Genomic DNA, 9,934 nt, shown 5'->3' with positions numbered 1-9,934 from the left:
CCCGGTGCTCTTTCCTGCCAAGGCAGGGGGTCGGACTAGATGATCTACCTAGGTCCCTTCCGACTCTAGCTACTATGAAACTATGAAACCATCAGGGAAGGGAGTTTACTCCAGAGTCATTGTTTGGTTATTGGCAGAAACAGATGCTGGAAGGAAATACAGGGTAGTGGTTAAAGTGTAGACTGGAAAAGAAGAAGATGTAGACGTGTTTTTTTCCCCCTGGCAATGCCACAGATTTTTGTGCCCTTTAAATAAATCTCTCTGATTTAGGTACCCAGTTTCTTTAAGGTGAAATCATATCCAGGACAAAAATGGCAGAATTCTGACTATAAGGTGGCAAAGATTTACCCTTAAGCTCCTCTGAAAGTCTCTCTTTCTGTTTGAAAAATGGATATAATATTTATCTACCTCCCATTCTGCGACATGTTTTAAGTTATGTAAATGGAAAAACATTTCAGAAATTCAAAGCATTATTATGCAATCAGCTATCCTGTGCACTGTTGCAAAGAAAGGTAAATATGCTTCATGATCCATTTTTAACAAATAAAAACTTTTTTTTTTTTAAATTTTAGGAGGGAAAAACCTTTTTTTTTTTTTTTGGTTTGGAACATTTGTTTTACTACATATTTCATTTTGATGAGTACTTTCTTTTTATATTTTCTACCTTTTTCAGCCTGAACTATAAATTCCCCAGAGTACTATGGTCTGTGAGGTCAGTCAGGTTTGGCTCTTCTGTATTGTATGTATGTGTGTATATACACATACTTCAATTGGTTGTTAAGGATCCTGGCAGATGTGCAGGTAAAAGCATGGTGGGATCTGATGCAGGATTCCCACAATCACACTTCCTGCTGTGCCACACATGCATGGTAGGAGGTGTGATGATGGGATTCAGCAGCAGATGAGACTCCCAGATGCAGGGGTGCATCATGCTGGATCAGCCTGCATCAGCTGAGAGGGCTCCCAGGCTCAGGAGTGCATGGTCCACCTTTGCAGCTGGGAGCCCAAATGAACTGAGGGCTCCCAGCCATGGGAGCACATGGTATGCCCAAGCAGCCAGGAGCCCGGATCAGATGTTGGGGCTCCCAGCTTTGGGAGCACATGATGTGCACCTGTAGCTGGAAGCCCCATCAGTTGGTGGCTTCCAGCCTTTGGGGGCTCATAGTGCACCCCATTGGCTAAGAGCCCCAGCCTAGCCACATATGTTAATGGCATGATAGGAACCAGCCAACAAGTTATTACACTTTTTTTCTGTAATACGTTTGTGGCTTATCCTGTGTTTTATTGCACCGTTAACTGCATTAAGATGCAGCTGGGCAACAGTTTAAGACATTATTAACTGGTCAAGTGAAATGTGCCAGATGACTAAGATGGAAATCTACCCTGGCTTCTTGATTTCAGATTAACGTGGCTATGTCTCTCTTATGTGCACTTCATTTGCAGCAAGACAAAGGACTTTTCGTGGCTTGGTCACTGCACAAGAACCGACTTTGTGAGCATTTCCTGGTGGCCATGCCCCTGGCTGCTGATTGGTAGAGATGCCCCTAGGGGAGGAGGGATGAGGGGGTGGCTGCCATCTTGGCTGCTGGCTTTCCTTCATGCTGATTGCCAGCCAGCACCTTCTTTTCCTGGGCAGCAGTGAGGACTGCTAACTTCCACTCTGAAGGCAGCATTTTATTATTAATTTTTTTGAAAGTTGATTTTGCAGTCAGCTGTGAGATCCAGAAAACTGGAAGTTGCGTAGGTCCCTACTTATGTGTTGTAATCAGTGTCAGAACATTTCAGCTGAAAACAGGAATGTACACTCTTTCCTCTCCCCCTGCATTACACACCCCCCTCTAGTGATCTTGGGCTATATTTTTAAAAATCATTTCATTCCTCCTGTGATTTCTAAAAGCTCCTAGATGCCTAATTTTTACTGAAATCTAAAATTTAGTTATGTACCAAAGTAGCGAGCAGCCATGGGGGGAGCCCGGGTACCCCTCCCCCTGAGACCCAGAAGGCACCAGTCATCGAGCTGGGGGGGTGTGTGGGAGGCCCTTTTCATGCTCCCCAGTGGACCTGGAAGTGGACTGGAAGTGCTTCTGGTCTACTTCCAGGTCTGCTGCCAAGTGCACTAGGGAGCCCCTGTGTTTCTATGGGATGCTCCATCTGCCCCAGCATCACAGAATTCATGAGCTGCCTGGTACCTTGAAGTATGTAGCAAACATTTAAAGCTGTGTCTATATCTGAGTTGCTGAATCTTTCCGAATCTCTCCAAATCCATTCGGAGGGTTCCGAGTCGATTCAGAGAGATTAAAGGGTCTCCGGATTTGATTCAGATTCAGGGATTCAGCCACCGAATTGGGCCAAATCTCTGCTGAATTGAATCATGGACTGAAGCTTCACATAGCCCTACTGGGCAGGCCTTCTGGCTGCTTATCCTAGCTCATTCACTGACTTATCATTTCAGATAAGCTCTCTGGTGCTCAGTTTTCCCAGATACAATATGGATCTGAGTGGAATAGCTTCCTAATTGTGTTCCTTATTTTTAGAGTTATTTATGTAAGGGTTGTATGAATTCAAACTATAATATATACATAAGGTTGTGTTATATTCTCCCAACACCACAAATGTTTTTTCAGAAACTAGTATGAGACGCCTATTAGGAACTCTTCAACCTCCCCTCTGTCCTACATGGAACTCAGATCATTTTTCATTTGTGTAAATGAGATTTTGCACTTTGTTCTGTCAAAGGGACAAAAAAATAAACTGGATAATGGTTCTCTATGGACCAGTCAAACAGTGGCAGGGGAACTGGCTTAGGTGATATAATAGGCCTTTCCCATGCCTATCTACATATAGGCATTATAATTAAAGAGGCATTATAATTAAAGCATACAGTTGATCTGAAACCAACTGTGCATATGCATATAAGTCTGCCCTCTAGTAGGAAGCCGATGCAACTGAAGCTACACTTCAGTTGCCTCAACTTCCTAAATAACTTAGTGGCTGTGTACATTTGCTGGTGGTTGAAGGGAGCATAAATTCTTTCAGGACAAGTGTTTTTCTGCTATGCTTTTATTTCTAGAAAAGTATATAGCTTGGATGCAGTCCTATATTTGTGTTGAGATCTGAACTTCCTTGAAGATTCAGGGTTTATGTGTACTGGTTGGATCTAGATGAGAGGGGGATAAAGTTCTGATTTAAGTTTGAATTTTCTTCAGTTTAGGAAACTGTGTTGGGCTGGGTTCCTAGGATTGTGTTTTTCCCATCTCCCACAGATGGTGGTGAGTAGGGTAAAATTAACTACCTACTGCTTTTACAAGTGTTGCATACCTGGGTTTCTTTTTAATTTAACTTTTTTATTATTTTTAGTATTTTTGTATCAATCTTAACTGAATGTAAAACATTCCATTTTTTATCTACTTCAGTTCTTTGGTTTTATACTATAACTAAAGGACATGACAGTCATCTCAGAATATTTTCTACTAGTAGTTCTAAAGTTAGGGTATCAGATTTAGAAAATCATAGCTAAGTGCAGTAGTCTTAAATCAAATATATATTTTCTTAAACAAACATCACTACATGGATTGGGGCAAGAGACAGGATAGAGCAAATATCTGATTGTTTCTTTAAAGCTGTCACCCAGAACAGAAAAGCCTTATTTATAAAATATGATTAGCAGATTGTTATTACTCACTTTTTCACGCCCAAAATAGCATCATTGATGAGGACACTATTTATAGAGTGTAATATGAGCAATGACGTGTTAACCCAAATCATAAATTATTGAGATCCACTCTTCTGGCTCAATTTTCACTCCTTGATATCTTCCTTTTTGCATGAAAAGACTTGAAAGTGCAGTTTTCCAGCAGGTTATTTTAGGCAGTCTCTATAATAACCCCTGTGAATAACAAGGAAAAACTACTATCAAGGTCTTTGGTTGACTAATTCCTGCCCTATTATTCCTGGTTAAATACCTCTAGACCCCTTGAGCAATTCCTTTCTTGTTGCACTTAGCACTCTTCAGAACTTGGCATCACTAACCTGACCAGCACTACAAATGAAAGGGATCTGGGGTTAACAATAGACCCCAGCATGAATATAAGCTGGGAATGCGGCACAGTAGTCACTGGGGCCAATAACACTCTGGCATACATCAACCGATGCATCTCCACTAAATCCAAATAAGTGATTCGACCCGATGATCCTTCGAGGTCCCTTCCAGCCCTATGATTTTAGGTGTAAAGTCAGGCCCTGTTTTCCCCTTCATCACAAAATGTCCACATGAACAAGGTATCTCTCCTTACCTAACTGATACCACAGACTCTTATAATCTCTAAGTTAAAAACTCTCAAGGTGAGTCTTGACATGGTGCATCTAACAAAACTGGAATTATTGTCTCTCATTGAAATGAGAATTCCCTGCAAAAGGAGCAGTTAAGACAATGATGCTTGGTCATGACTGGCTTGGGGGACCATGAGCAGTCAGTGTCAACTAAAGAGCCACAAAAACATACGGACTTCTAGGTGCAATATGGCAAGCACATTCTGGTCTGAAAGTTGTGTATGTACATGTGTTGCATTATTCATGACTGTAGGAAAGACATACGCAGTTTATTAAAAGTGGTGGTTTTATTTTTTTCTGCATAAATTTACTACAAACAGGTGCAGGTAATAAGTCTAAGAGCATTCATGACTTTAAAGCTATGGTCTTAGTATCAGTGAATTAAGATCTTTCAATGCCCTTTACTTTAGCTGTCTCAAAGACCTGGTCTGGAAAACAGAAGAGGTGGTTTTCAGAACATATTTGGGGTCTTTCCTGTCTTTGTACTACGTCTCTCTTGGCGCAGCTACACAAGATGCTAAATGCGCAGTAAACTAATTGTACTATGCGTTAGCGTGTCATGGCAAAAGCTGTGCTTATGCACAGTAGAATTAATCTTCTGTGCATTAGTGTCACAAAAAAACAGTGCACCAGCACTACTGCACAGTGCTTCAGTTACTGCACGTTATTAGTGCCTGTTATTACAGGTATTAAACTGAATGTGCAGTAACCATGGTGCATTAATGAATGTATAGATGCACTCATCGTGTGTGAGCGTGAAAAATGCCCCCCATATGGGTGTTGTTATGCACTGGGAAACTTTCTGATATAATGATATAAGATTATTTTAGGATTTCAGAATGCAAAGTATGATCCTAAAGCAGTAGTATAACCCTCTGTTACAATGGGAGGGGGGAAAAATCAAGATCCCCTTTCTCCCACGTGTAGCCAAAACATGCAAGTTGATTAAGATTCCCCTCAGTTCTGCCATAATTGGTGGGTTATGAACACTATGCTAAGAAACTACAGGCAACATTACAGGAGACACGGTAAATCATGACATGCATAAAATAAATTACAGTAACAGCTTACAAATATGTCATATTCTAGCTTTTGCTTTTTCTCTATCCTCCTGTCCAAGAATAACAATTTTATACAATGTAAAAGCATAAACTTTTCAATAAGTACATAACAGAATTATTGGACACAGATATCTGTTGGCATTCAAATATTATCTCCCACCATTATAGGAAGCTGACACCTAAATGACATTTATAAGGAAGCTGATGTAATAATGATGTGACAAGGTTTTTACACATCTTTTGAAATGCAAATAACTGCTATTGACTTGGATAAGTATGGTATGAGAAACCAGCATTGAGTATCTCTAGCATAGGCCAGGAGTCTGGAAATCTGAGTTCTAATTCTAGCTGTGTCACTGATTGACTCATTTGTGTGATTTTAGATAAAGTTTTAAAAGGGGGTAATTAGCCACTAGAATACTGTGTGAGAGGACGTGGTAGAATCGCTGTTGCTCAAGGCCTTTTAAATCAAGATTGAATGGTTTTTGCAAGACACGTTGTAGCTGAAACTGCAAGTTATGGATGTGTTGCAAGAATTGCTTGGTAAATTCTATGGCCTGTATGAAGCGTGATTCCGAGCTAGATGATCATAACAATCATTTTTAGTCTTAACTATCTATTAAAATAATTGAACCAGTATTTTCCACTTGGACACCCAAATGCTGTGGCTAAGTTTGAAAATCTTTTGTGGGGTCCTTGGATCAATCTCATATGAGGTGCTTGGCAGAGGTACACTTCACTAAGTGGCTGAACTCCAACTGCCTCTGTATACACATAACATAAGCCTTTTAAAAGTGCAGTAGAGTGCCAGGCAATCATAGTCCAATCAACCATGTTTCCAGTCAATTGCACATTGTTATGTTATGTGTCATTAATCAAAAAAAAAATATGAGTGTTCATGTTTTAAATCTTTGTTATCCACATCTCTACTCCTGTTCACATGGAATTAAAACAGCAAATTTCAGGTCACATTATAATAATCTTGTAAACATTGTATTTTTAAAATGTACTTTTTATTGCATTTTAAGTTGTCATTAACAATCTCAGGTGTATATAGTAGAAACCTCTAACTCGCAACTGGTTGACTTGCTATAGTACAACAATGAATCTTTTTCAGGGCCGACTCTGGAAGTCATTTCTGTAAACATTGAGGGACTCTCGGGAGTCAAATAGGACGTTCTTTTCAGGATGTACGCCAATTACAATTGTCATGTGCTGTGTCTCCACAGAGGACCAAACAGTAATAGGCCATTGATCCCTGGGATGAGATTAGCCATTGAAAGGCAGCATAAGAAAAACAGCAGTACTATCTTCATAAAACCAGAGCTCATCATCAACACAATATCAATGCAAGAACAATATGATGTTGAAATCTGACCATTAATATGGACAACATCTCAATAATATCTGTTTTATAAACTTCCAGGGGAGTGTTTTGCCTTTGTGAGGCCAGGAAACCTAGACCAGGAATAAGCATGTGTTATCATAGGTGACTTTACTAGCCATAGTGTCACATGGGGTTAGAGTGAAAATGATGAGAAAAACAACTTAGTCAAGATGTGGGCTGAGGTATAATTTAAGCCTGATTATTGGGGGTAGGTGCTGTAAGGCCTAGGTGTCTTCCTGGTGAACGATGTCAGCTGCCCCCCCAGCTCTGCACTCTGATGTTATTCTCTCACCTGCCATGACTTGGAACTTACTTCTTCTGGGGAACTGGTTCCTCTGGGTGATGCATCAGGACCTGTCAGAGAAATTTCTTTGTGGGGCTCCCCCTCCCCTACACCCCGCTCTTACCACTTCCTTGATGACGCTGAACGTTTTTATCTTGGGTGCAACCCCCTCAGGCCATGTACGACAGACCTATCTGGGCCACCTGGAATCTACATCAGGCCTCATTGAAGCCCCTCTGTGGTGACTGTTCAGTTTTTGATCAGTAGTTCAGCAAAGTTTCATCCCCTATCATGAGTCAACTGACAGGATGCCCATGTGAACTCAAATTGATTTTTTTTCAACAGTCCTGGAACAAACCAGAATTAATTTGACAGGCATGTATAGTCTTCAGGGTCAATTCCTTCTCTCCTCCCAATCAATTCCCTTCTTTAACAGTCCAACACAGAACTGAAATCGAAGATTAAGTCAAGAATAAATCAGTAGTATCAAAAACAAACACTTTCATCAATTCATATCGCTGTCCATAAAGCAGCATTGACTGCAAAGTCCACCAGTGTGTTCAGGGTTGATTCCCCCTATCAATTTGACTACCAATCTCTCTACAAAAATCAGTTACTGGTGGCATCCACACTGGGCAGCCTCCTGATCCCCAGCCCATCATGGACTTAGGCTCCCGTGCATCTTCTGAACTGGTTCCTCTTCAGCCCGAGTGCTACTTGTTAGTTGGGCAGGTCACCCTGATATCCTGCCCGCCAATACCTGAGTTGGCTGGTACTCTGACCACCCATGCCTGCTGTCTTGCGGTCTTAACCTGTAGTTCACTGCAGACTACCATAAGTGGGAGAGTTCTTTGGTGTTTCCTTTGCCTAAAATATGTGGTCTGTCCCCAGCTGCCCCTCTTCAGGGCCAGAAGTACCTCTCCAGGCTCTGCTGCTGCCAATCTGGACCAAACACTGTTTCCACAATTACGGCATGGTGCTCCAGTCCTCGGCCACATTCCCTGTTCTACCTGCGGTAGGTCAAAGAGAAAGGGGTCACCCTTAGGCTTCCCTCCATTCCCAGGACCTCTTCTTCCACACTGATTCACAATTCAGAGCAGCCTGAATCTTTGACTAGCTCCCAATGGAAGTGAAGCTATAATCCAAACCTTACCTTCGTTGACAGCAGCATAGAGTTTATGTGCAAAAAAGACATAATCCTCCCCACACAGCACAGACCAATTACTATCAATGTCACAGCAGCCATAACTCCAAATTTGGTACAAATGCATAAACGCTTAAATTTTAAGAAAGCAGATTGGGGAGACTTTTGTGAAAATTTTGTATCCAAGTTATGGAGGTTATGGGTATTACACTTTTTTAAACAATTGCTCATCAACCCTTAGCATACCTAAACTATGGCACCGAGCCTGTGTAATAGCTTTATTAAATCCAGGGAAGGATGTCTCTGGCCCAGAGAACTTTAGGCCAGTGTCAGTCTTTGTGCTATCTGTATACGTTTTAATCTCAATTGCCTCACACCTCATATCAAACAACATTTAATATCAGAACAAGCCAGAGTTAGAGCAGGCAAGTCCTGCACTAGCCAAATACTAAACATCATCCAGTATATAGAAGATGGGTTTGAGAAAGGGATGATAACAGGTGCTGTGTTTGTAGACCTGTCAATGGCATATGACACAGTCAACCATCAAAACCTGCTTGCCAAAGTCTAATATGATGCATGACTACCACTTAGTTCAGCTCATCTGATCCCTTTTGGAGAACAGATATTTTTACATAGAACTATGCAAGAAACAAAACTGCTAGAGATATCAATGAAACAGCCTCCCACAGGGCAGCATGCTAACACTGGTCCTCTTTCACATATATACCAATGATTTACCCATACAGAGCAATACAAGGAGTTTCATATATGCTGATGATCTATGCATCACGTTGCAAGAGAAGTATTTCACCGTTGTCAAGAACAGTCTGATGTGCACTGAGTAACCTCTCCAATTATTGCAATAAGAACCAGCTCCATGCCAACCCAGACAAGGTGCAGATCACACCTTTTCACCTATGGCATAAGGAATCCAAGTAGAAAGTAAACATTACCTGGGTTGGAATCCCAGTGATTAATCACCTGAACCCTGTGTTACCAAACACTTATCTTTAAAGCACATGTACAGAAGATGAAAGGAAAAGTTGGCACTTACAACAACATACTTTGAAATTTGACCACACAGTCATACTATTGCCTTGTGTTGCTCCACTGCACAGTATGCATGTTCGGTATGAGAATGATTAGTTCATGCCAAGAAATTAGACCCAGTTCTAAATGGCAGCTGTCATGAAATAACACGCTGTCTAAAGCCAACACCTAAGGATAGCCCGTATTTACTGGCCGATGTTGCACTACCTGATATCAAAAGAAAGGTAGCAAGCTGAAAAGGAAGATCACAGCAGGTGGAAGACCCCAGACCTACATTCTGTGGTCACACAAAAGTAACTAAATTGCTTAAAGCACAAAAGAGTTTATAACCAGTGTATACCCTTGGACACAACAGTGGACAGGCCATGACTTGAGTTATAAAAGAAAAGATTACATGCAATCAGATGCCCTGAAATGCACCTGAAACCCCAGGATGAACTTCCCAGAGTGGCTGATACAGACTGGTTAACATGGCAATGCCTGAATTGCCTATGCGCACACACTGGAAGATCATAAGGGAGAAGAGATTGACATCATATATCTTGACTTCAAAAAAGCTTTTGATCTGGTATCCCATGATCACCTCTTGGCCAAACTGGTCAGTTGATTGATGGCAGTCACTCATCGTGGTGCCCTGTGACCAGTGGGGTCCCTCAAGGCTCTGTCCTGGGACCCAT

General features: G+C 41.4%; 1 protein-coding gene and 1 long non-coding RNA gene across 4 annotated transcripts in view; one reads left to right on the top strand and one right to left on the bottom strand.

The window, feature by feature from the left end:
• The window catches only part of PTPRO (protein tyrosine phosphatase, receptor type O), a 258,327-nt gene that overhangs the window by 130,703 nt on the left and 117,690 nt on the right, over positions 1–9,934 (top strand). The window lies entirely within an intron of this gene.
• The window catches only part of LOC109316428, a 71,291-nt gene continuing 68,847 nt past the window's right edge, over positions 7,491–9,934 (bottom strand). Inside the window, exon 3 of the long non-coding RNA XR_002102838.1 lies at positions 7,491–8,070. This is a non-coding gene — a long non-coding RNA (uncharacterized LOC109316428). The remainder of the gene's footprint in view (positions 8,071–9,934) is intronic.

This window comes from Crocodylus porosus, unplaced genomic scaffold (genome assembly GCF_001723895.1).
Source record: "Crocodylus porosus isolate Cpor-Errol unplaced genomic scaffold, CroPor_comp1, whole genome shotgun sequence".
Classification (NCBI taxonomy): domain Eukaryota; kingdom Metazoa; phylum Chordata; order Crocodylia; family Crocodylidae; genus Crocodylus; species Crocodylus porosus.
The sequence above is the reverse complement of the archived record's forward strand: the minus strand, read 5'-3'. Positions and strand labels throughout refer to the sequence as shown.